Source organism: Talpa occidentalis, unplaced genomic scaffold (genome assembly GCF_014898055.3).
Source record: "Talpa occidentalis isolate TD23 unplaced genomic scaffold, MPIMG_talOcc4v2.1 talOcc4.4, whole genome shotgun sequence".
Lineage (NCBI taxonomy): Eukaryota > Metazoa > Chordata > Mammalia > Eulipotyphla > Talpidae > Talpa > Talpa occidentalis.
In genome coordinates this window covers 20,546,417-20,573,205 of record NW_023604295.1, presented here as the reverse complement: position 1 = coordinate 20,573,205, position 26,789 = coordinate 20,546,417, and the positions used below count along the sequence as shown (strand labels likewise).

General features: G+C 37.3%; 1 long non-coding RNA gene across 1 annotated transcript; it reads right to left on the bottom strand.

The window, feature by feature from the left end:
* LOC129146820 (uncharacterized) lies at window positions 1-26,141 on the bottom strand. The gene is made up of 3 exons (XR_008554083.1): window positions 25,969-26,141; window positions 25,595-25,655; window positions 1-248 (listed from the first exon to the last, which is right to left on the bottom strand). It is a non-coding gene; the product is annotated as an uncharacterized LOC129146820 (long non-coding RNA).
* Window positions 26,142-26,789: the final 648 nt, after the last annotated feature.

Sequence of the window (26,789 nt, the reverse complement as noted above, 5' to 3'; positions counted from 1 at the left end):
ATGGTTTAATTATCCCCATTTTGCATAGAAACAAACACAAGCTTCAGATTCTGTGGCTTATTCAGGTTGCAGGGTAATTGATAAGACTTGTGACTTTTTGTTCCACCTGTTGGGGCTCATCGTCAGCCCCGCAGCCTCTGTGAATACCTGACCTGGCATCTTCTTCTGCTTCAGTCTAGGCAGGCTGCTCAGGGCCAAGCAAACTCTCCAGGAAGGTGTGAGGAAACTTCTTTCTTGGACTCCATTTTCTGAAGTAGAAAGAGCCACTCTTAGGTAAGTTTGTAAAAAAGATCATATCTTTTTCAGTGTTATTTCATTTGTCTTTCTCACCGCAGGATTCCAAGAGCTCCTCAATCATTTTTATGTGACTGTATTTATTCAAGAAGATAGCGCCGTGGCCAAGACCAGTAGTTAGATGGGGTGATATGAGCTGCTGGGGGTTTCCATTTTGGGCAAGTTGTTAGACATGAGGCCAGAATCGTCCTCTGGGTGCAGGTGGCTGGAAGGGAAAAGACTCCTGGGATTTCTTCCCAGTCTGAGCTCCATGGAGAAACGGCAGATTTTGAAGCTATTGTTTTTGCAAGTCACTTGCAAATACTGGTTCGGGGCCCAGCTAGGAAGGTTTAAGGGAGAGTTGTAGAGAAAGGCATATACTGATTTTGATAGAAAAGAGCCAGTCTGCTTGCCGAGGGAGACAAGCTCACATGTGCCTTTTAGGGAAGCAGCAGGGAGGAGCAGAAAAGCAGCTCTCACCCTGTGGAGTAGAAGCAGAGACTGAATTCTGGGAAATGTGGAGAAAAATAACTGTAGGGGGTTACTTGAGACTCCTCCAGTTGCCCACTGAAATAACTTGGGACATCTTTCAGGCAAGGAAAAAATTAGGGTCTAATACTTATTCAAGAAGGAGCTGGTGAAACATGACTATCATTGGAAATATCACCTCTTTTGCATGAAATTCTTGGGATACTGATGTAAAATTATTGAAAATTGAAAATATCAACATAAATTTTGGCTAACTGCCATATTGTGTTTTATAAGAAATATGTATTTGGTCATATGGTCAATGGTCATTTTGGTCAGATGCCAAATTTATACAGGAGTCTTCTGTTATGTGAATGAGGTGACTTTTTGGAAGCACCTAATGATGGGGGCTTGTTGCCAGGAGAGCCAACCATGCGATTAGAGGGTTGGGACATTAGGTTCAACCTCTGGGAAGGGAGAGGAACTAGAGACTGAGTTCAATTGCCAATAACCAATAATTTAATCAATTCTGCCTAAGTAATGAAGCCTCTATTAAAAAGTCAAGAGGATGTGTCTTTCCCCTATACCTTGCTCTCTGTATCTCTTCCATTTGACTGTTCCTGAGATATAACCTTTGCAATAGATTGGTGATTTGGTGAGTGAAGAGATTTCCTAAGTTGTGAACTGTTCTAGCAAATTAATCCATCTAGAGGTGGGGGTGTGGGACTCTCCAATTTACAGCCCAGTTGGTCAGAAGCACAGATAATAACCTGGGCTTTCAATTGGTGCCTGAGGTCTGAGGAGGGGGTTATGAGCATCTTCAGTCTATACTCAATTGATCAGAAGGTCAGGCCTGGATCTGCAACTGGCTTTGAAGAGGCGAGCAATCCTGGGTGACAGTCCTTACCTGTGGCATCTGAGACTATCTCTGGGTAGATAATGTGAAAATTGAATTGAATTCTCAGACACCCTGTTTTCTGTGAGGTGGGGAAATTTCCACATACACTCATGTTGGAATTAGGTCCTGGAGCCCTATTCACTAGCATTTCAGTTTTTCAAGAATAATATAATAATTATACTTTAAATTACTGTCTTTGAAAAAAGTGTTTGTCTACCCAGTATAGAATTTACAGGCAAATATTCGTTGAGAATAACTGTCTATGAGGCATTTTGAGCTTTCTCAGTAAGCAATGGGAGTGATGGAAGTAGTGGGTGGGGATGAGTCAAGCCCAGCAGCCAGCCCTCTCCTGACCCAGGACTAATCACTTCTGACAAAGTCCCCTGTAGAACCTAGACACCTAGGTGGGAGGTAGGACTTGCCTGACTCATCCCTTAGAGAAATGAGACAAGGAAAAGAACATTTTCTTTTCGTGTATTTCCTTATCCCCTCCCCCACACCCTGGTATCTAGCCTTAAGATGTAGCTGGATAAAGGGCTGAAACTCTGAGGCTCAACCAACACAGGATTGAATATCCACCCTCACTGTCTGTGGCTAGCAGCAAGTCTCTTAAACGCTGTGAGTAGCAAGGGTAGACAGGGCATTAACCACAGAGGTCAGGGCCCCAACTCCAATGAAGAGCTCTGCACTCACACTGACACCCAACTCTGTCACCATTGTGTGACCTGCAAAAAGTATTTAACTAATCTGAATCTCAATGTTTACTTATGAAGTAAGAAAAACATTGTTACTATCTCATAAGTTTGGTGTGAGGTCGAAAGGAGAAAAAAATGTATAAAACTCATAGATCCTGGCACATTTTATACACTCAATAAATATTATATTATTAACTTGTGATTTTCTTTAATTTTTATGTAATTTTTTAAACATTTATTTATGTATGCATACAAGAACTGGGATAGAGGCCAGAGGTGCAGGGGGGCAGTAAGAGGATGCACCAGAGACAGAGTGGTGAGCAGAACAGGCAGATCTACTGAAATACGCTGCTGAGGGGAGCAGTGGGCAAGTTGGGAGAGGTCTGCTATGCCATGTGGGTAGCTCCCTGGTGGGGGATTGAATTTGTGCTGCAGTGGCTGCAGATAGCTTCATAGTGCTGAGACTTAACCCCTTATACCACTCTGGAGGCCCAACTTGGGATGTTTTTGATGCACTGTATTTATATCTAAGTTGACTTTTTTCTTTTTTCAAATAAGCATTTATCTTCCTTTAGTGTGAAGTTGCTTTTCTCTTTGGGGAGCAGTTCTTTTCTCTTACTGATCTAAGACTTTCCACTCTCAAACTCATCTTTAGAGTATGGGGTTCTGCTATGTGCTTTTTTTGGCTTGAGTACTTATGTTCAATACTTTTTTTTTTTCACTTGTGGGACCCTTGCCGGCGGCCAGGGAACGAACCGGCACTGCAGAGACTGTGGGCAGCCTCGCAGCCCAGTGCTCAACTGCCACACCACCAGGGGAGGCCCACTTGTGTTCAATACTGATCACAGATCTTTTAAATTGTCTTTTTATTTGTTTCCTTCACTAAATCACAGATTGCTTAAGGATCTGTTCCCAGTGTATAGCATAAAGTAGGTCTTCAAAAACTACTTAAGTGAATATACTAAATAGGTAAGTGTATAAGTGAATAGGTAATCTTATCTAAAATAGCTTTTAATCAGCAAGGAGAATATCTGACATCTTACTCTACCATATATATTAGAATATAAGTGGTCCACTCTGATGCTGACCTGTCTGCCCAAAGAGCATGTTTCAATTTTTCTGCTTCCAGTAGGAGTGGTTGGCCTCCAAGGGTGTCTTCCCAGACTCCTGGCCATAAGGTTGGTCTACAAGCTGGGTCTTAGCTTCTGTACATTCTCCAGAGACTATAACTGCAGCTCTAGGGACAGCTTGAAAGAAAATGAAGACCTGGGCTAAGGAATTGCACCACTTGCGGAATTGAATTTGACACCTACTATTGAGCTTACTGTTTACCTTTGATGGTTTTCCAGACCTTTTCCTCTGCTATGCTTACTTATCTCTAGCTTTAGTTTAGTTTCTCATCATTTCTTTTTTTTTTAAGATTATTTATGCATACAAGAACTGGGGTACAGGCCAGAGGTGTGGGGGTGAGAGGATTCACCAGAGACAGTGGGGAACAGAACAGGCGAATAGACTGAAATACACTGCTGAGGGGTCAGGAGAGGTCTGCCATGCCTCGTGGATAGCTCTCTGGCTGGGGACTGAAGTCATGCTGCAGTGGCTGCGGATAGCTTCATAGGCTGTGTCTTAACCCCTTGCACCACTAGGGAGGCCCCTCATCATTTCTTGAGTGAATTACTCAGTAACCTGGCTTATAGTGCTTCTGAAGTGAGCATTGTACAAGATAGATCTCTTCCAAATCCCTGGCCCTCCCCCATTGGCCATTGTTCAGGGTCTATCTATCCTCACCACTGTTCCTCACTGCCCTCTGGAAAAAGGCTGACCTCCCTAATGGGACTCCCTGGCTTCTTCAGATGGGGTTCCTTGCTTTCTGCCCATTTTCTCCTCCAACTTTTTCCACATCATCCTTTCTTCTTTTTTCCTCTGGATGTGCTGAACTACATGAAATTCTAGAACAAGTTGCAGTTTTCTTGTCCACATCAAATTTATGTTTTCATTTGCGCTAGGAAATAGTGAAGTAGTCCTTGTCTTCTCCTAGGATGGTTTACTAACTCCTTGTTTGTTAGATAGCAGGACATACCCAGATCTTTTTTTCCACCAAAGCAATAATTGTATTGGATTGTAAAGAGTTAATTGCTAGATTCATTCATCCCACTTCAGTTGTTTCACTGTCTGATTTAAAATTTTTAATCATGCGCATATTAGGCATTCTTTTTAATGCTACAAATACATACACTTACAAATAAGCCAGGCAAAACTCCTGCTCTCATGGAGCTTATATTCTAGTGGAAGTTGATTCTAGTGGAATCAATGAATAGATGAAATTTTATTTTCCACATAAAAATGTGATAGAGCTATTCATGGTGAATATATATGGTGAAATGTTGATTTGAGAGTGTTGATGGTATATGAATGAGTAGAAATCAGGTAAAACCCCTCTGAGGGAGGTGATATTTGAGTAGAGTCCAAAAGCATGATGAGAGAAAATCTATACACAGGACTACGGATGAATGACGAGTCCTCAGGGAAAGACTGAGCTCAGTATGGTAGAGGAAGGAAAGAGGTCTCTCTACACAGAGCACATTACAAGTCCCCAATAGACAGCTCCTGAGGCCCTGGGCGGCATCTCATACCTTACAATATTCACACTCTCTAGACTGGTGCCCAGAAAATAACAGGTGTTAATAAGAATTTGGATGAACAAATACAATTTAAAATTTATAGTTTCCCTGGTTTTTCACTCTACAAACTAAAAACATCTTATGTTTTTTAAAGCTCTCATCCTAGGAACGACAATAAAATTTTTTAGATTCTACATATATGAGTACATACAGCTTTTGCTGTCCTCTCTCTGACTTACTTCACTTAGCAGAATGCCTTCATGTTTAATCCATGAAGTTGCAAGTGGTAGGTTTTCCTTCTTTTTTATGAATAATATTATATATTTTCCATTTTCCTTATGTGTTCATGCATTGACAGAAAGGTTGTTTCTGTGTTTTGGCCAGCTAAATGATGTTAAAAGAAAAATGGTGGTGCAGATATCTCTTGAGATTTGTGATTTTGTTTTCTTCAGCTGCATACCCTGTATGGAATTGCTGGATCATATGGTAGTCCTATTATTAACTTTTTGAAAAATCTCCATACTGTTTTCCAGAGTGCACCAATTTCCATTCCCACCAACACTCACAAGGGCTTGCTTTCTCCACATCCTCGCCAATACTTGCTCTCTCTCTCTCTCTTTTTAATAACAGATATCAAAACAGGTGTGAGAGTATTTCTCATTGTGGTTGTAGGAAAATAGCCTTGTTTCCATTCCTGGGAGTTATTTGTGGTTTTTTGTTTTGTTTTGTTTTGTTTTTTTCTCTGAACTCAGCTCTATTCTCTGTTGACTGTCATTTTGGAGAAAATTGCTACCTTGTCGAGTACAGCAAGCCTGAAACAGCAGGGGATAAACATGCTGCGGTAAAGATACACTGCAGTAACTTTGTTAGTTAAGTAGTTCTTCTTATCTCATCTCTCTCTCTCTCTCTCTCCCACCCCCGCACTGCCAAAATAGAGAAACAAACCAAAAAACTTTTAGAAAGTGTGAGGGAAGAACTTGGTTCCCAAACACCTTCAACAAAGTATTGTAAATTATGTGGATTAAAAATAATGATCCTGTTCTTTCTTAACCACATGCTTTTTAATTTGCCTTCTAATTAATAGAAATCCTCATGAACTTTCCATATTGACATTAATATTTCATCATCACTCGCTGCTCTGTAGAGGGTCATAGACTCTCCCTATTCCCATACCCCCAACCTCACAAGGTCTTGAATATTGTGTTTGCCTGCTCTTTGAGTTCCTTGGACACCAATGTTTTTATTTCCAGAAGGAAATCTGCTTCTAAGGCAACACTTTTCTAGAAGAATCCAACTTTTCCCTCAAACAAAATGATTTTTTTTCCTAAAAGAGATTTCTCCCAAGGCTTTTAAAACTTGTTCCTCAATAACAACCTGTGTTCTTAAATTCTTAATAGTAACTTCCCCTGAGTTAGTCTTATGTAAAAGTAATTTGTGGTGATATCAATTAGCTTAACCTATTTCAGATAACCTCTTAAGACTGATAATGATTGAATCAATGGATAGATAACAAACCTTTTTTAAAAGACAGATTTGTTTTTATTCCAAAAAAATCCATTAAAATAATCTCAGTTTAATACTAAAATCATCAAACATTCCTTTATTTATAGACTCTTTGGAATGTAAGTGCAATAGGAGTTGCATGTGTTTCGAAGTAGACATGTTTGGCCAACTGGTACAAAGAATCCACTGAAAATCCACATGAAAGTGAACATAGAAGTGTCCTGGGAGATAACTCAGCATAAGAAAAGAAGGAATTAAGCAAGAAACTTCAGATGTTGGAGGGGAGGGGATCTGTTGAGAACAGCAATGTGATGGTTATCACTTAGACTTACTCAAGGGCCCAAACCACACTGGAATTTTATCTGAGTCCAATAGAAAAAGAACAGGGCTATCAGAAATAAAAACCAAGAGCAACTTTAGAACAGGGTTCTGTTGCCTCCAAGATGGTAGAAGAAATTGGACCCCCCAGACATGGTGGCAAGCAGGGGTTGCCAGTGGGGGATGGCATAGCAGAAACGCAGCTGACAAGGTGACCCCTCTTTGGGAATATGCTGTCTACATTCAGGGGCTCCACTTGAGGAGAACAGGCAACTGAGGTCCTGCAGAAGCAGGCAGAGTGAGGGCTATGGAATTGGGACTCTTAACCATTATCGCGAAGCCATTACTACTGTCATGCTGTGAAAACCGGGGAAACACAGATTAAATCAAATCCTGAGTTCTGTGCTGGGGAAGAAATAAGGAATACCTGAAGTGAAATTAATGAACAACATGACTTTGTGTATTTTTTTTTCTTTCATATCAAAACTGGATAGTTGGATGAAAAATATACTTAGACCACAATCTGGTCTTGAGGCATGTATATTTTTATATACTTAGAATGAATAAAAAGTAAATCCAAGATGTCAACTGTTGACCTAGCATCTTTAAAAAGCTTGTGATGCAAATTAATTACAGAATTTACAGTTGCAAGCGCATTTTCCCAAGTTCTTCTGGTTTCATGTTTTTTACTCACAAATCTTATTAACTGCTAATATACTTATGATGTGGATTCCTTCTTAATATAGAACACATTTTAATGTTCTTGCTTTTGGTAAGATTTTATATAAACATGTTACTTCTAGAAAGTAACTTAGTTAAAAAAAAAGTTAGTAGAAATACTTTTATAGTATTCAAAGGTATTTAGTCTTTAAAAATATGTGGACCAGATTAAAAAAATCCTATAATTGCTAAAATTAGCACATTAGGAAACAACGTTTATTCTTTGTAGTAAATAAGTACCATGGAAATGTATATAATAGAGAGAAAGAGTATTAACAATGTGGTGTTTATTTGATTTTTTGAATTACAAAAAATGGCAATCTAATTATAGAATATTTAGTAAATGTTGAAATATATTAATTAGAAAACAAACCACAAAACCCAGAATCCCAACCCCTTAGAGTCATTCACTATTGTAATTTGCGGAGGTTTCATTTTTGTGTTGTTCTGCACATATTATACATACATATAGTGAAATAAGATAATGTTTAGTAGATTTTTGTCCTGTTATATTTTCACTGCTATATTGTTAGCTCCTAATTTTCTGGTAGTTTGGAAGATAGAATTGCATTTTTTCTATTAATTATCTTTTTATTAAAAAACATTTTGAAATATTTTATAGCCCTTATCAAGGTCAAGAATGTAACTAAATCTATTAATTATCATCTGTATAAAATAAAAAAATCCTGCAGGTTTTTGCTATCTCTTTCCACTTCATATTTTGATTGATTATCTCTGGGATTTAGATATCAATTATTACTATTTTACATTATTAATTGTTCTTTGGAGATTGTTTTTATTTGTTTCATAGCCATATTAATTTAACTTTTTTACAGTTGCAAGCGCATTTTCCAGATGGCAGATGCATTCTGCCATCTTTCTCGATGTGTTTTAAAATTTTTGATCCATCCCTACATTGTCTGGATTGTATCTGGATTGTTTAGATTATATCTGGATTGTAAACTGTGAGTGTAATACTTTCTGTGCACTGTGTTATAGAAGAATTTTGTTTTTTCTACACATGACCTCTTGACTAAGTGCATCATATTTTTTCTCCCTCTCTTGGCTTTCAATCCATTTATTTGGTTGGCTGTTATTTAGTTTTATGGAGAAGTCAATAGTTTTCTTTCCTTGAAATAGTGGTTCTCAACACTAGCTGCACATTCAAATTACTGGGGGGAGATTTTTAAAAATGTCAAAATCTAGCTTCCATTCCAGATTAATTAAATCAGAACCTTAAGGCTAGGGTCCAAATACTAGTAATTTTTAAAGGGTTACCCAGTGATTTTTTTCCACAGATTTATTTATTTAATCATACAAGAACTGGGGTACAGGCCAGAGGTGCAGGATTCACCAGGATTCATTCAGGAGAGGATTCACCAGAGACAGAGTGGGGAACAGAACATGCAGACTGAAATACATGGTTGAGGAGAGCAGCAGGCAAGACAGGAGGGAGAGGTTTGCTGTGTCATGTGGGTAGCTCTCTGGTGGACCAGGGCTTGAACTCATGCTGCAGAGGCTGCTGATAGCTTCATGGTGCTGTTCTTAACCCCTTGCACCACCAAAAATTAGCTGTTTTCTCTTGCCTGGATGCTTGTAGAGGTATTTTTCTTCTACTTAAATTTTGATACATTCAAAATGACATGCCTAGGTGCCCATGCTTCTTCATTACTAAGTAATAACCTTTAATTCTATAAGCTCAGCAATTTTGCTTAATATTCCTTTGAATATTGCTTCCACCAAATCCATTTCTATTTTCTCTTTCTTGGATTCTTAGGACATGTTGATTGGATTTCCTAGATCTGTCCCTCACATCTCCATCATTTTATCACTATCTTGTGATGTCAGAGTGAATTTTTTATTTATACTCTTATTCATTAATTTTATTTTCTATGTGATCCAATCTACTCTCTATTGCCTTTGACAGTGTAATTCCGTGGTTGTGTTTCTCATTTCCAGACAATTCCTTTATTTTAAATTTCAAGATGTTTCTTTTTTGCATGTTCTAATTTTATAAATAAAAATAATTTTTTTGAGACTATAAATGAGAAATTCCCTTAAATTTCTTCCTATTATTGTCAGAAGACATTTTCACTGACTTTTCAGGCGGATGTGTGCATTTTACTGCATTATGTTGGATTCATTTATGTTTGATAGAATCTCTCCTTGACCAAACTTTCATCAAGTGCCTCTGACCTCTCTTCTCAATGAGCCCTGACCTTTGGACTTTGTTGTCTCCCCTCTGCATTGTTCATTTTATACAAGAATCCTACTCAGTCAGTTTAGCAAGATTGCCCCAGCCTTGATATCTGATTGGATTCCTCCTACTCCAGTTGCCCCCAGGTGATATCTGACCGCCCTGGCCTGCCTTCAGCAAGAATCACATTAGGTTGGCTACAAAGGTTAATATTCCTCTCCTACCTCTGTTTCCTCCTAGTTATTTTCCATCTACTGACTCCTACCCTGCTCCTTTGACTAGAAATCTCCACTTTTTCTTGTAGACAAAGTTGAACCCAATCTCTCTTCCTTACTTAAAGATCCTGCTGTAGTAGATTCCCTGAATGAAGTCTGCCTTTTTTCGCTTTTAATACTACAACTTCTTTAATTGACATATTTTTACCAAACACTCAATATTAGTTCTTAGGTCTTTTCGGGGTCATAGACTCTTTTGAGAAATTGATTGAAATTATATCCTATTCTCAAAAACATGGTTGCATCAAAAAATTTGTTATAAATTCATTGACCAGCCCTTCATTTTTTTTAATGTAAAGGTTTTAATTTTTTAAATTTTTTTTTTATTTTTTAAAAAAATTTTTTTAAAAGATTCATTTATATATGCATACAAGAGCTGTGGCACAGGCCAGAGGTATGGGGGGTGAGAGGATCCACCAGAGACATTGTGGGGAACAGAACAGGCAGACTGACCAAAGTATACTGCTGAGGGGAGCAGGGGGCAAGACAGGAGAGGCCTGCTACGACATGTGGGCTGCTCCCTGGCTGGCCGGGGATCAAACTCATGCTGCAGAGGCTGCGGACTGCCCCACAGTGCGGTGCTCAATCCCTTGTGCCACCAGGGAGGCCAATTTTTTTATTTTTAAATAATTTATTGATATATATTTTACATCATTGTTCATTTTTGTACAATGTTTGCTTTCTTTTCGCAGGTGTAGTCCCCACTGAGTTTCCACCACCAATATCTCTAATGATTCATTCCCCAAAATAAAGAAAGTGAAGGAAAAGATGAACAACTGAGATTACATCAAACTAAAAAGCTTCTGTACAGCAAAAAAGACAGTAACCAAAACAAAAGGACACCCTACTGATTGAGAGAAAATTTTTCTTCCATATGGCTGATAAGGGACTGATCACAAAGATATACACAGAACTCCCATGACTGAACAAAAACTAAGTAAACAATCCAGTTAAAAAATGGGCAGAAGAACTTAAAAGACACTTCTCTAAAGAGGAAATGCAAATGGCCAATAGGCATACGACCAACCCTTTAAATCTTAGGAGCTCTAAATGAATGTATGGACCCCCATCCTGGTCTAGACAAAGTTCCACCCTTGTTCAATATTGACTTATAATTAAACAGCAGGTGGGAGAGGTTGGCTCAGGAACTGAGTGCGTATCCTTGAGCATATCTTTTAAGTTCATATGAAACAGTAGTACTTCCATTCTTCTAGACTTGTTTTGATGAAATTTTTTTTAAGATTTATTTATTTATGCATACAAGAACTGGGGGTACAGGCCAGAGGTGTGGGGAGCAAGAGTACTCACCAGAAACAGAGTGGGGAACAGAACAGGCAGACTGACTGAAACACACTGCTGAGGAGAGCAGCAGTCGAGTCAGGAGAGGTCTGCTGTGCCATGTGCGTAGTTCCCTGGCCAGGGATTGAACTCGTGCTGCAGAGACTGCGGATAGCTTCCTAGCATCTTAACCCCTTGTGCCACCAGGGAGGCCCTGATGAAACTTTTTTGAGTTAAAAATTTCCAGTGCTGTTGTGACAAGGTGTCTGTTATTTATTCCAATTACTTGTTTATTCAGCTATATAATAGCTAGCAGAAATCACTTGGATTTCTTCACAAGTACCCGCATTTTCTTATCTTTAAGTTTTTACTTAGAAATGTAAATTTTAATAGTTCTATCAAGAAAAGGAGCATTATCCTTTAAAAAACTAGTATACAGGGCCTCCCAGTGGTGCAGTGGTTGAGCTCTGGCTGCCCGCAGCCTCCTCAGTGCCAGTTTGATCCCTGGCAGCCAGGCGAGGGTCCAACATGTGCGCAGACCTCTCCTGTCATGCCCACTGCTCCCCTCAGCAGTGTACTTCCTCAGTCTGCCTGTTCTGTTCCCCGCTCTGGCTCTGGTGAATTCTCTCACCCTCCCACGCTTCTGACTGTACCCCAGTGCTTGTATAAATAAATAAATAAATCTTAAAAAAAAAAAAAATTAGTACACAATATCCATACTCTGATTCTAATACTATGACTAGGGAACTTACTTTTTCCAACCTCTCACCTTTTCACTCCATAGATGTTGCTCCAGGATATAATTTAAACATATAATTTGGTAAGGGAGAAATTTGAGAAAATTATTTTCCTTTTTTTATAGGTAATCAATATTTTTTCTGTCTGGCTTCTTATGGGAGCCTTTATTTTACCTTGACATGCAAACTTACATCACACTAGTGCTGAGATACAGATTTTTTTCATTTACTTTCCCCCCTAGTATCTAGGAAGTTATGTTGATGTGCAGGTTACAGATTACCTACAGTTTATAAATATTTTCTTTGTGGTCTTAAATGTGCTCTTATTACATTTATCTTTAGATCTCTTCTTCAAAACCACCATTATCCATGTGAAAGTTGTTGGTATTACCATCTTTCTCTCTTCAATACCATCTCTCTGCTCTGTTTTCATTTTCTTATTCATCAAGCTTTCAATAATATTAAAGTTGAAATATTTTCTGCAAGAACAATTTGCCAATTGTTCTCTTAATACAGTACAAAATTTCACAACTGCATGATCAATGTCAAAATGTTCTTTCCTTAGTCACCCAGTTCCACCCTCTTTCCAAGTCTCAGCTAACCGCCTTCTCAAGTTTGTGTGACAAGTTTACCTTTGATTACTCATTTCAGAGTATAAACATATTTTTTAAAATTAAATTACAATACAGAGGCATCTAAAATTTTCTGTTCTTAAATAGTTTTCTCCAGAATGATCTTACTCTACTTTCCTAATGCTATGTTTTCTTTCCTTTCTACTACAAATTATTCTGTGGTGTTATGACGGTCTTCTAGATGTTCCCCAATATCTGTTGTCCCTTTGTCCCTCATAATAGAACTCAGCTTTTCAGACTCCCTTGCAGCTAACTGTGTTCATAAAACCAAGTTCCACCCAGTGCTATTTGCAACTTCTGGGAAGTATCTCTAAATGGAAAAAGAGTACAACTTTATATTTTCTTATAATGTGGACCATAGTTCAAATAGCACTCTTAGACAGTGAGGTAAAAATCAGGAGCCAAGGATAACAGAACAGTAAACAGAAGAGCCCAGATACTTGGAAGCACCAAGCAGCATGACATCAGCCTACCCTGTCTACCCCTGGACACTCAGGTGATGCGGAAAGAAATTCTACCCTCTCTTACTATTATTTTGAGTTTTCTCTCAGAGCCAAAACTAGTCTTACTTGAGCTGAGTTTTCTTTTTTCTTATACTTAAATTGTGAGAATTATTTTTAGTTATTTCCCCCAGAAACCAGTTAAAATATAAAATCTCTTCACTCTTGGTTTTTTTTTTTTTGTTTTTTTGTTGTTTTTTTTTAAATAACTGAAAAGGAGTGGTATGGCTTGTTCCTTAATCTAACAACCTCAGAGTCAGGGGCATGTGCAATCCTGGAAGGGAAACTTCATCTCCAACTCTCGTTCCTCTTTTTAACAGAAGTCTATTGTACATCTCATAAATTGCATAACTGCCAGTGAAAAAGTTCAGCTTGGGGAAGCCAGTTTAGTTTGCCTTCGTACTCAGCTCCATCCAGGCAGTGACATAATTCAGAGTTTGGGAAAACTGTCCAATAGCACAACTTAGTGCCACAGGGTTTTGTGTTTGAAACATTCACCATGGATTGCCACCTCTGCTACCATCAAACACACACAATTTTCAAGAGTCAAAATAATCATGGTAGGGGGGTGGGAAGTGGATTCTGCCCTTGGCCTCCAGTCCTCATACCTTCAGCTCAAGCAGATCCTTTTGTTATTGGCAAATTGGTCCTGCATGTCCTTTAAAAATCTGGCCCCAACTCCACGGATTTAGAAGAAAGTCTTTGAAGTTTCTGGCATTTGGATGGTATCCTTCCTTAGCTTCCAGTACTGATTTAGGATTTTACATATTTTAAAATTTTCTAGGTCATTTCAGATGGGCCTGGGAAGCAGGTGGTTCAAATATGTGCTCTCAGCCTCCCTTATTTCCCTTGAAATGCAATGAGATGTTTTTACTTTCATCCTTGTGGGGATTGTGTAGAAAACTTTGTCTTATTTCTAGGAGAAGATATTTATTATTAATAGTAAACATTATTTATGTTAATATTGGCACTTAATACTTATTTATGTACACATTTGTTCATTATATCATTGCAGTCTAGACCCATTACATTTACACACTCCTTTTATAAGGTGTTTTTATTTTTTATTTTTATTTATTTTTTATTTATTTTTTTTGTGGGACCCTTGCCGGAGCCCGGGGAACGAACCGGCGCTGCAGGGGCTGTGGGCAGCCTCGCAGCCCAGCACTCAACTGCTGCGCCACCAGGGGAGGCCCTATAAGGTGTTTTTAAAAATGTAATTGAGATCATTCTATATATTAAATTTTATTTATTATTTATAAAACTTACTGGACTATGAGCATTGCCTCGTGTTACTGATAATTTTTCTTTTACAAAGCTTTTAAATCCAATTTTTAAATATCTCTTTATGTATGAGCACATCTTTATATAGGCAAAAGAAAAATAATCTCTTTGCAAACAGGGGGTTATGGTAGGAGAGGGAAACTATTACATTTAATTTATAAATTTCTGTATTATTTCAAATGTTACCACAAAAATGCTTTTAAAATTAAAAATATCCCTTGTTTTTTTTTAAATTCCTTAATTCATTGGAAATGTCATATTTTTTTATCCATTCCATTTTGTTACTATTTATTTAGGTAGTTTCTACTTTTGTCACAATGTAAATGTCTTTGTTTTTAAAACTTCACACACACGTTTGTTTAGATTTCTTAGTATTTATTTCTGAAAATAGAATTATTCTATAAGAACATTTGCAAGCCCAAAACTTAATTGTTTTCTAAAATATTTTTCATTTCCATTCATCAGCACAGCATAAAATCCCCATCTGCTTCAATTATAATTAAATCTAGTAGCTTATAATATAAAAGTAAAAACTAACAGTGGCTAAAATACCTAGGGTTGACTAAATTTCATATAAAGACCCAAAAATTCTTTTATTTAAGTTAAGTCCAGAGGAAGCAATACAGTATGATGTTATGCTTTATGAAATCAATAGGCACTCATCTTTGTATGGTCTGTCATGGCTGCCATCTTCAGGGTTACGATGTGATTACTAGACCTGTAGTCATTGTATTCCCATTCCAGGTAACAGGAAGGAAGAACAAGTATGTCCAAAGAGGAATACACACTAAGTCTGCTTTCCTAAAGGATCCTTTTTAGAAGTCCAGCAACATTTTCATTTCTCGTTGGCTATATCTTAGCCAGATAGCCACACCACCTACAAGGGAGGCTGGAAAATATATCCCTTCATTAGGGCATACTGCTGACTCAAATAAAATCAGGATTCTGTTGCTAAGGAAAAGGAAGATATAGACATGATAAAAAACTATCAGGACCTCCCCTGGTGGCGCAGGTTGTTGAGCACAGCCCTGTGAAACTGTCCGCAGCCTCTGCAGCGCAGGTTCGATCCCGGGCAGCCGGGGAGGGTCCCACATGGTGCGCAGACCTCTCCTGTCTCTCCCGCTGCTCCCCTCAACAGTGTGTTTCGTCAGTCTGCCTGTTCTGTTCCCCACTTTGTCTCTGGTGAATTCTCTCACCCTCTTACACATCTGGCCTGCACCCTGTTCTTGTATAAATAAATAAATAAATAAATCTTTAAAAAAAGAAGAAAACTACCAGACTCTATCACATTGAAATAGCTACTATTTTATTCTCACTTTAATTAATGTTTCCTGGGTTTAAATTTGTGATTTTTTGATATTAGTGAGATTTTGTATTTATAGATATACATACATTTGGCATATAGAGTTTTCCAGGACGCATGGAGATTTGTCAATAGGGAAAACCTTGGGGTCGCTCCCTGTGGGGGAAGGGAAGAAAGCAGGACTGGACACTGGGAGGTGTTGGGCTGAGGGGCAGTCTCCACAAATATCCAGGTGAACCATAGGGAATTCTAAAGCTTTGATGTTTCTTTAGAATTGTCTCAAGTTGAGATGAGAAAAACAAGTATTTATGACCCTTGTTTGTTGACCAGTAGTTGTAAGAAAGTAAAGGGAACATGTCTGTAGGGTAAACAGCTCTCTTCTGTCAAAGCAGTTCCTGAGTTTTGGGAGTAAAACCCTCAGTCCAGAAGGATAATCTGGGTGGGGCAATTTCATTTTCTCTTTTGTTATTTGCTCATTTCCTTTGCATTATTATAACTTAACATTAAACATAAAAGCACACTATAAAACTTCAATGTTCCCTTTATTTAAATACTCCATTTTTATTTGTCCATCAAAACTAGACATTCAGGACCTCCCCTAGTGGCACAGGCGGTTGAGCGCAGCGCTGTGAAGCTGTCCGCAGCCTCTGCAGCGTGGGTTCGATCCTGGGCAGCAGGTGAGGGTCCCACATGGCATGGCAGACCTCTCCTGTCTCGCCCGCTGCTCTGCTCAGCAGTGTATTTCATCAGTCTGCCTGTTCTGTTCCCTGCTCTGTCTCTGGTGAGTCCTCACACTCCCACACATCTGGCCTGTACCCCGGCTCTTGTATAAAAATAAATAAATCTTTAAAAAAAAAAAACAAAAAGAACTAGACATTCAAAATTCTCTGCCCAGATGTGACATGTTAATATAAATACCATATTGCTTTTGATTTCTGTGTTCCTTTCTTTAAAAAGAAAACCAAATCTTTATACAACTAAAATCTCACCTGCAATCCTTTCTCACTCTCTCTAGAAATAGCTCATACTCTATTTGTATTCCTCCCATGCATACTTTTATTCTTTTAGCACAGATATGTATCCATGATTACTTTTTACAACTTCCTAGATTAAAATTTTAATAATATTTATCAATGAGGATTCAAAGTAAATAGGTCTTTGCATTTATAAATATTATATATAATTTTTTTGGCAAATCATACTGGAAAAAAATTTCTAAATTGAGCTATGTTTGATGGTGCAGTTCTCATTTTCTTATTGTTACCCATGTCCTTGACTCTCTTTGTTAGATAAATTAAAAATTCTCATTTGGAAAAAGCACCAAAAGGAGTTAGAAATTAACTTAGAGGCCAATGAACAAATAATATTCAACCTCTTCCACAATAATCCTTATACTCAATCTTAGATGAATAGTTGAGGTGAAGTGGAGTTCTGAGAAAGCATGAATCATTCTATATTGTTAAAACAGCAATGACCACAAAAAAGGAGAAAAGACTCAATTTACTAAAATCAGGAACAAAAGAGGTGAAAATACTACTAATCTTACATAAAATATGAAGGAATACAGTGAACATTTAATATGATGTTAATATGATGTTAGATACTAGATGAAACTGAAAAATTCCTAGAAATTAACAAAGTACTGAATCATGTTCAAGAAGAAATAGAAATTTTAAATAGATTCAACAAAGCAAATAATTAATCATTTGTAATAATAATAATAATAAAAATAAAAACTTCCTACAAAGAAAACCTCAGGCCCAGATGACTTGTTTGGTGAATTCTACTAAATGTTTAGAGAAGAATTAACATGAATCTTTAGCAAACACATTACAAAAATATAAAAGAAAGGACCACTTCCCAACTCATTCTATGCGGCCAGTATTACTCTGGCACTAAATATAGACAAAGACATTAGAAGGTAAGAAATTTGAAGACCAATATCCTTTATAAATTATATGAAATCTTCAACAAAAATATGAACAAACCAAATCCAGTCGCATATGGAAATGATTGTACAGCGTGACCAAGTCAGTTTTGTCTCAGGAATGTAAGGTTGGCTCAACATGTGAAAATCAATTAATGTACTATACCACATTAATAGAATAATAAAAGAAAGAAACAACATGATCATTATAATAGATGGAGAAAAAGTGTTTGACAAAAACCTAATACAGATTTCATGATAAAAAAACTTAATAAAATAGGAATGGATGGGAACTTCCTCAACTTAATAAAGGACATTTGCACAATACCCACAAGCTATCATACTTTACTTTAAAAGCAAAAGACTGAGAAGTTCCTTCCAAAGATCAGGAACAAAATAAAATACTTGCTCTTACCACTTCTATTCAACATTATGCTTGAGGTTGTAGCTAGGGGAACTAAGCAATTAAAAAAAAGAAAATAGGTAGGGCTCTCTGGTGGCGCATGGGTTAAGATGAAACCTGTGAAGCTATCTGCTGCCACTGCAGCACAATAGTTTGATCCCCAGCCAGGAAGTTGACCCACATGGTGCAGCAGACCTCTCCTGTCTTGCCCGCTGCTCCCCTCAGTGTATTTCAGTCAACCTGCCTGTTCTGTTCCCCACTCTGTCTCTGGTGAATCCTCTCACCTCCCCACACCTCTGGCTTGTACCCCAGTTCTTGTATTCATAAATAAATAAATCTTTAAAAAAACAAAGAAAGAAAAAAAACAGGAATCCAGGGTAGAAAGGAAGTAAAGTCTCTATTTACAGATGACATCACCATGTATATAGAAAAATCCTACAGGAGTCATAAAAACACCTACTAGTGTCAGTAAATAAGACTAGCAATGTTTCAGGGCAGATCAATGTACACATAATTTATATAGGAGTAGGTGATCTTTTCATATCAGATTTTCCATGTTATTTGGATAAATGCCTAATAACAGTATTGCTTGGTCAAACAGAATTTCCATTTTTATTTTCTTGAGAAATCTTCATACTGTTTTTCACAGGGGCTGTACCAGCTTGCATTCCCATCAACAGTGGAGGAGAGGTCCTTTTTCACTGCAACCTTTCCAACATTTGTTAATTCCATTCTTTTTTTACATGCGCTATTTCACAGGGGTGAGGTTGTATCTCAGTATAGTTTTAATTTGTATTTTTCTTCTAATAAGTGATGTTGAACATTTTTTCATAAAGCAGCACTGTTTACAATCACCAAATCATGTAACCAATCCAAGCTCCCTTCAATAGATGAATGCATAAACTATGGAGCATAATTCAAGAGAATATTACACAGCAGTGAAATAAAATGAAATGGTGGCATTTGGGACAAAATGGAAAAATCTTGAGGTGATTATGCTGAGTAAATTCAGTCAAAAAGTGAGATTTTGGCTAGTCTCACTCATCTGTGGAATAGAAATATAAAAAAAAATCCAAATTACATACAAACAATAGAAGAAATAAAAATTTGAACTTGGCAAAAAGAAAATAGTGGTTACTAGAGGGAATAGGGGAAAGGATGGAGGCAGATGAAATGGGGCATGGGTGATTTAGAGTGTGTGTATGTGTGCGCGCGTGTGTGTAAATTATATATATATATATATATATATAGAGAGAGAGAGAGAGAGAGAGAGAGAGAGAGAGAGAGAGGATACGCACAAACACACACATACACATATCTGTGAAAAACAAAAATAATTTTATTTCTATACACTGGCAATGAGCAATGTGAATATAAAATTAAGAATGTAATTCCATTTATAATAGCATCAAACACATAAAATACTCAAGAGAGGAGAAGCAAAGACTTGTACAGTAAGAACTACAAAACATTATTGAAAGAAATTAAAGGTCTAAATAAATGGGAAAATACACTGTGTACCTGGATTTAAAAAATAACAATCTTTTTATGACAATTCAAATTGATCTATAGACACAATGCAATCCCTAACAAATAGTAGTCATCTCTTTTTTCTTTAAAAAAAAAAAAGCTGTTTTACTGGTATAGGGTAGTAGATCAATGGAATAGAACTGAAAATTCAGAAATAAACCATTATATTTATGATTAATTGATTTTTTGCTAGTGAGGCAAGACAATTCAGTGATGAAAGTGAAATCTTTTCAATAAATGGTGTTGGGACAAGTAGAAATCTATATGTAAGACAACAAAGTGGGATTCTTGCATTATACCATATACAGAAATCAACTCAAAATGGATTAAAGAAAATAAAAATGCCAAAGTTACTACAGGAAACTTCTGGAGGTGATGAACATGTCTATTCCCTTGATTTTTGTGATTATTTAATGTGTTTATGCTTATATCCAAACTCATAGAACTGAAATCATTAAACATGTACAATTTTTGTATTTCAACTATACATAATTAAGCTGTTTTTAAAAAATGATTAAAGACAGAAATAAGAGCTATCAAACTAAGCAGAAATCATAGGTATATATCTTCTTAACCTTTGGTTAGGAAATGGCTTCTTAGATATCACACCAAAAATCACAAAGAAAAACAAAACAATTGATTGAATTGACACTTGTGAAAAAGAAAACTTTTTCTTTTTAAAAATTTTTAAAAAGTTTCTTTTTAAAAATCAAACTTTATGATTTAAAGAATATTATGAAGGAAGAGCAAAGATAGCACACAGAATAGGAGAAAATATTTGCAAATCATATATCTGATTAGTCTGATGTTCAGAATATATTTTTAAAAACCCTTAAAAGTCAACAATAAAAAAGAATTACCCAATTAAAAAATGAGTAGTGTCTGAGTAGATACTCTCCAAAGCAGATATATAAATGGTTAATAAGTACATGAAAAGATGCTTATCATTAGCAGTAGGGAAATGCAAAGCAAACCCACAATGAATGATTATACTATGAAACCCATTAGGATGGTTATGTAAAAAAGACAGACATTTACAAGTGTTAACAAGAATCTGAAATTATTAGAAACTCCATGAAATAATGCAGCTGCTTAGAAGAACAGCTTGTCATTTCCTTAAATAATTAAATATAAAGTTATAATAGGATCCAGTAATTCTACTTTTAGCTATGCATCCAAACAAAATGAGAACATGTTCACTTCTACACAAATGTTCTTAGCAGCATAGTTCATAAAAGCCCCAAATTGGAAACAACACAAATGATCATCAACTAATGAATAAACAAAATGCCCATATCTATACTATAGAGTATTATTCAGTCATAAAAAGGAATGAAGTATTGATGAATGCTACAATATGGTTGAATTTTGAAAACATGGTCAGTGAAATAAAGCAGTCATGGAAGCTCAAACCTTGCAGATTTCATGTACATATCTTATTTATATAATATATCATAAATAGACGAATGCATGGAGACTGAAAGCAGTTTAGTGGCTGCCAGGGCCTGAGAGCAGAGGGCAGGACTATTCATGGTATGGGATTTCTTTTCAGATAATGAAAATATTTCCAAAGGAATTCTATGCTCTAAAAGAATTCAATGGTTCTAATGAACTGTTTGTAATGGAATTAGAAATATCAAATGAAAGTAAATATAATAGTTGTACAAATTTATGAATATACTAAGAACCACTGAATTTTATACTGTAAAAGGGTAAATTTTATGGTATGTGAGTTATATTTGAATTAAAGTAAAAATGAGCATCTGGATGGTGTTTTGGAAATGTACTCAGGAACATTCTTTCCATAAGAAATAGTCCTGCAATAATCTGTGCAATAGAATCCCAATTTTATTTTAAAGTGGTATAGGGGAAAAAAAGCAACAACTGGAGGTTTCATACTTATTCTTTACAATAGGCCCATACTTATCTTCCAATTCATATAACGAAATGGAAAATGAAAACAAAACCCAAACCATGGTTGCTAGGAGCTTTCTCTGGGTGGTGGGCAGGGAAGGGTAAGAAAATGATCTACAGATTACATTCTACTTGCATACATAGTTGATGTGCTAGAAATCCCTGCCTAAAATTTCAGGTTGGCATGAGTATAAACTTGTGATTCAATGTGTCTGTCAGTTTATTTTATTTTTTCAATGTAGTTAAGGATCAAGCTTGGGGTAAATCTTTGTTTGAGCAGGACTTGTGATGGACAATGTCTTTGTTACCTGTATGACCTTTGCCTACAATCCGAAGTTGGGGCTTGAAGAATGGAAAAGTATGATGGCCGTGGGTACTAATCCAAAGGTCTGCTTTCATGGTTTATTCCAGGATAAGTCTTTACAGATTGTCAGAGCTTTTAGGAAGATTTTTTTTGATTAGACATTATTATTTATTCTTTCAGAAATGTGTGGATGTGTGTTTTACCTACAGGGTGCACAGAATCAAGGTCAGAAAACCACAATGAGAAGGAGGGGTCACGATTCCACTTGACCTGATAGAACTCATTCTCCCTGACCTCCCAATGATTAGGAAATGGATTTGCAGAGGCCACACTAGATTATTGTGGTAGATAAACAATTATTATTTTTGTGGATAAATAATTCTTTAATGTTTATTCTAGATTAAAATATTCAGATTTTGCCAACTAGACTCTTGTAAATTATTGTGTCTATAGATTGCTACAGTTGCTGGTTCAGGCTGTAGGGCAAGGCATCCCACCTTGTCCAGGCGGTTGGTGTTTCTTTAAATGGATGGAAATTCATACTGTGAAGAACTGAAATGTGACTCTTACTGGGAGAAGGGGGGAGTAGAGAGATAACCCTCTAACAATAAAACTTGACCAGGAACTGAGGTATGCCGTGGGTGGAACTCTACAAGAGGTTTCTTGTATTCCCTTGAATTCTGGAGACAATTATATAGAACATTTGTGGCTTTGTTTTAGTTTTTACTTTTGAGTAGGTAATAAATACACTGAACACACCCTTTAAAAACTTTGTAAAGGTATATAGTGAAAGGAATTCTCCCGTTCCCCCTCAGTCACCCAGAGACATTTCCTCTAATCAGCCTCAAACCTTGATTAGGGCATCTAATACTCAGGGCCTTGTTTAGTGACACTCTGACAGAGAGTTGAGGCTGGAAGTAGAGTGTGGCCTCCTGGCCCTCTGCTTCCTCTGAAGCCAGCTTGTGGTGGCAGCATGGTGTGGGTGAGGAGAGAGAGCGAGCTCTGCAGGAGGATGAGACAGGACAAGTGCCAGGGTGAACAGAAGACCAGCACAGGGCATGGAGAAGCCATTAAGAGTGTAAGGCAGCCACAGATTGCGATGGGCACTGACACTAATCTGACGTGAGACCAATGTCCACGTCTCCAATTGTACAACTGAAAAGTGATCCTTGAAGGAGAGAGGCGTGGGAGGGCTCCATCTTGCTGTTCAAGAAAGGAGGTGAGCCAACTAAGCGGCAAACACGTGTATCAAATCAGGAACCACCATGCTCCCCACAAAACACACAGTAAGCATTTTTAAGCTGTTAGGACTACAATTTTTCCCCCCTATAACCTTTGGCTTTACTTGGATCTCTCTGCTCTTCTACTCTTCTCTCAGCTTGTTCTCTCTGCTATTTAACTCCCCACCCTTTTTTAGGTCAACACATGTACTTTATTATAGTATCATTTATCTTTGCCCCAAGAAGAGTGTAATTTTGATAGAAAAGAGAGTTCTCATTTGACTCTCTAATGATATAATTTTGTGACTATTTAAGGCAAGTCATTTAACCTTTCCGAACCTTAATTCCCACATCTGTAAAACTGATGACTACTTACATATTTCCCAGGCTTGCTGAGGAAAGCAATTATAAAACATTCAGCAATGTGAAAAATAACGTAGAAAGGTTTCTTCATCAGCCTGCTCTCACACTTCCGACCTCTGTTGTTAAATCTGCATTTTCCTTCCTCCAGCATTAAGGGCATTTCAGATTGGGGTTCCTGTGCCACAGCTAACCAGCTCCAGGGAGAACATGTTATTGGAGATACTGTGGGTCTCGCAAGAGGGGTAGAAGTCTCCTAGAACCTGTTTCTTCTAAAGAAGGGGGTGGGGAGAATTGTGCCTAGGGGTCAGGCCATTGGGAGGGCAATTGTGCTGTCTAGAAACAGGTTCAGGCTGAGCTCCGTGAGGGAAAGAGAGCCTGGGATGTTGTGCTGAGCCAAGAGCCTCAACGGACTCAAATGATTTACAATAACCTTAGAATACATTTCCTGTATGAGGAATAACCATATAAGGGTAAATCCTGATGACCATATAACCCGTATATTCAAGGCTGAAGTAAGTGGGACAAGTTGAAATCAAAGGTGTCCATTTGTATATCACAATTTCATGTGCAGGTGATTTTTTATTATTTAATGTGTTATTATTTTCCTTATAATCCAAATTTTTACAGTTAGTATGTTTAATCAGAAAATAGTTACTTAAAATAAGTAATTACTTCAAAATAATTTTATAATGGAAGCAATCTAATAGTCCCAACTAGAGAAATGCCTAACTGTGGTCCTTTCAGAATCGTTAAAAGAGATACAATAAAGAGCATAAAACTCAAAATGAAAACCTAAGCATGATACCCTAAGTCTAACAAAAAGCAGATATATGTATACACATATGATTAAAACTATCTAGAAATGTATACATACTTGAAGAAAATATACAAAACACGAATCCTTGATGTTTTCTGAAGGTTTTTAAAATGTATGAGCAGTTTAATTTTTTTTCCAAATTTTATCTTTTTTTAGGTTGTTTTATTACTTCTAAATTTAAAATATAATCAAAATGATACAACTATGTTTTCAGGATTCTTGGGGACTAAGAAGAGCTGTGAACAAAACAATAAATTCCCTATACAAATCCCTTCTGCCGAATGCTGTGATTTGGGGTGGGGGAGTTAGAGATAGTGTCTACCAAAGGAAGGAGTTTGAGGCCGATGATGGTGTGTGCAGGGGGTTCATTTTTCTGTCTTGGGGCTCAAGAGAATGACATGGACTTTGTGATCTAGGAGAGTAAGCTGTAGCTTATGACTGAGGGATCATGTTTTTCTCCAAATATATTTACTATCTATTATCCCCAAGCCTTCAGTACAGTCTTATTTTGACATAATGGCTTCATTTGGAGCTTCTTGTGCGGCAAAAAGGGAAGAGATCTACAGCCCTTTTTGGCAAAAACCACGTGCCACAACCTAGAAAGCCATGTAAAGAGAAACTTTAAGGTGAAGATATATGTAACAAGAAGAGGGGAAGGCGCTCTCCATGCAGCTCTCCTACGTTTTTCTTTTCCTAGTTGAGAGTGTATCCTCCGCTCCACCCCCTACCCTCACTGAGGACCTGGGCTTCACTGCCTGTTTTTGATCTAGTTGCAGACATTAACCCTCCTCTAAGAGGCAGCTTGGGTTAAGGTGGGGGGATAGGAGGCCAAGGGCCCCAGCATAGAACGTCTAAGCTGTGGGTTAAAGTTGCTAACGCTGCAGTCACTAAGTAGATTCCTGAGCAGGCTTCAGTTCAGTCCAATTTCAAAATGACACCCAAGCTGCTCAACTTCTCCTTCAAACTGTTTCTTTAAGATAAGGTTGAAGATTCAATAGCTCAACGTCATTCTCGGCAATGATTTTTGTCAGAACAATTGTTCACTTAATTACTCCCTCCTAAATAGCTCTTTCTTCTGCCTCTGCTTTTCTATTCCTCCTGCCTCTGTCTGGGCTTTTCCCCTATGGTCCATGTGTAGATGATTGCAATAAATAGTTCAAGAATTGATTTCCCTACCTCTGTTCTTAGGAACCCCAACCCCAAACTACCAGGGCATTTTTTTAACACCTAGATTTGACCAGGTTACTCTCAGATTTTATACCTTTTGTGACTCCTTACTGGTTCCAGATACAGAGTTAATATTGTAAACTGAGATTTAAGTCTTCTAAAATTTCCCCCAACATTTCTCACTTTATCTTTTACCACTGGCCCCATGTTTGAACTATCTAATACTACTTAAAGGTCCTTTTCTTACCTCCTTTTTTCTTTCTTTCCTTTTCTCTTTTGCTCTTTCTTCATCTTTATTTCTTAAAACCCTAGGACAACAAGAAATCCCATAAACATGAGAAATAAAAATGAAATAAAAGAAGAATTCATAATACAACAACCCCAACAAATTATTACTTTGGCAATAATCTATAGTATCATTTGATAGTACTTTTTTATTTTTGATATGCATACTAGTTCTAGGTTATAGACATTTTCGTTATTCCCCTCTGAAGCTGAAGAAGCAAATATTCAGAGCAATCATGAATTTCCTCATTTTTAAATATTACTTCACAGCTCTCACTTATAGTTGAAATCACAGGTTAGTAGATATGAAATTTAGTCCTAAAATGCAGAAGCTACCTCACTTTCTTTACTTTTCTCTGATTCAATATATTAGATTTATGTTTTTAATTCCATTCTTCTAAGTGTGGCAAAACAGAATTGCAGTCAATTTTCCATGACTCTCCCCCTTTCTCCTTTGCTGCCTCTGTGTTCTAGGGGACTTGTGTTGGATTCTCTATGTCTAGCCACACTGGTATCTGCTGAGAAGCACATTACCTTGATTTTCCCTTGAGTACTCTTTGATGCCAACACTGATGAAACCCCATTGTGACTGACCATGTGCCCTGTGTGAAATCAGGGTGCCCTCAGTGCCAGTCTTAGGTGTGGGAGGATCACTGTTCCACTCCCATGCCACGGGAGCTCTGCAGGGCTTGCCATGCTGCCATATCTTCTCTGGGTCTTGCCGTACTTCTAGAGTTCTGCCTGTAGAGTGGGGTCTTCCTCCAGTGACTTCTGGCACCCAGCAAGGTCTCTGCACTCTGTGCTTCTATAAAGCTCCTTTTCTAATCTTTTTATTCCTGGGTTCTTTCTGTTACCCTCAGGAACTAGGCTAGGAAAACTGAAAAGACCACCTTTCTGTGCTCGATGCTCTTCTGACCTTTTCTCAAGGTGAAGAATATCTCATTTGGTATTTAAACAGAGGGAAGTGTCAAGTCAGAAAAGGAAATATTGGGGGCAATTGTTAATATTTCATAATACACTTCTAATACAATAGCATGATAAATTTGTCTTTCTACTATTTTTTTTTTAATTTTTAAAAAGTTTATTTATTTATTTATTTATTTATTTATTTATTTATTTATTTATTTATACAAGCACTGGGTACAGTCAGAAGCGCA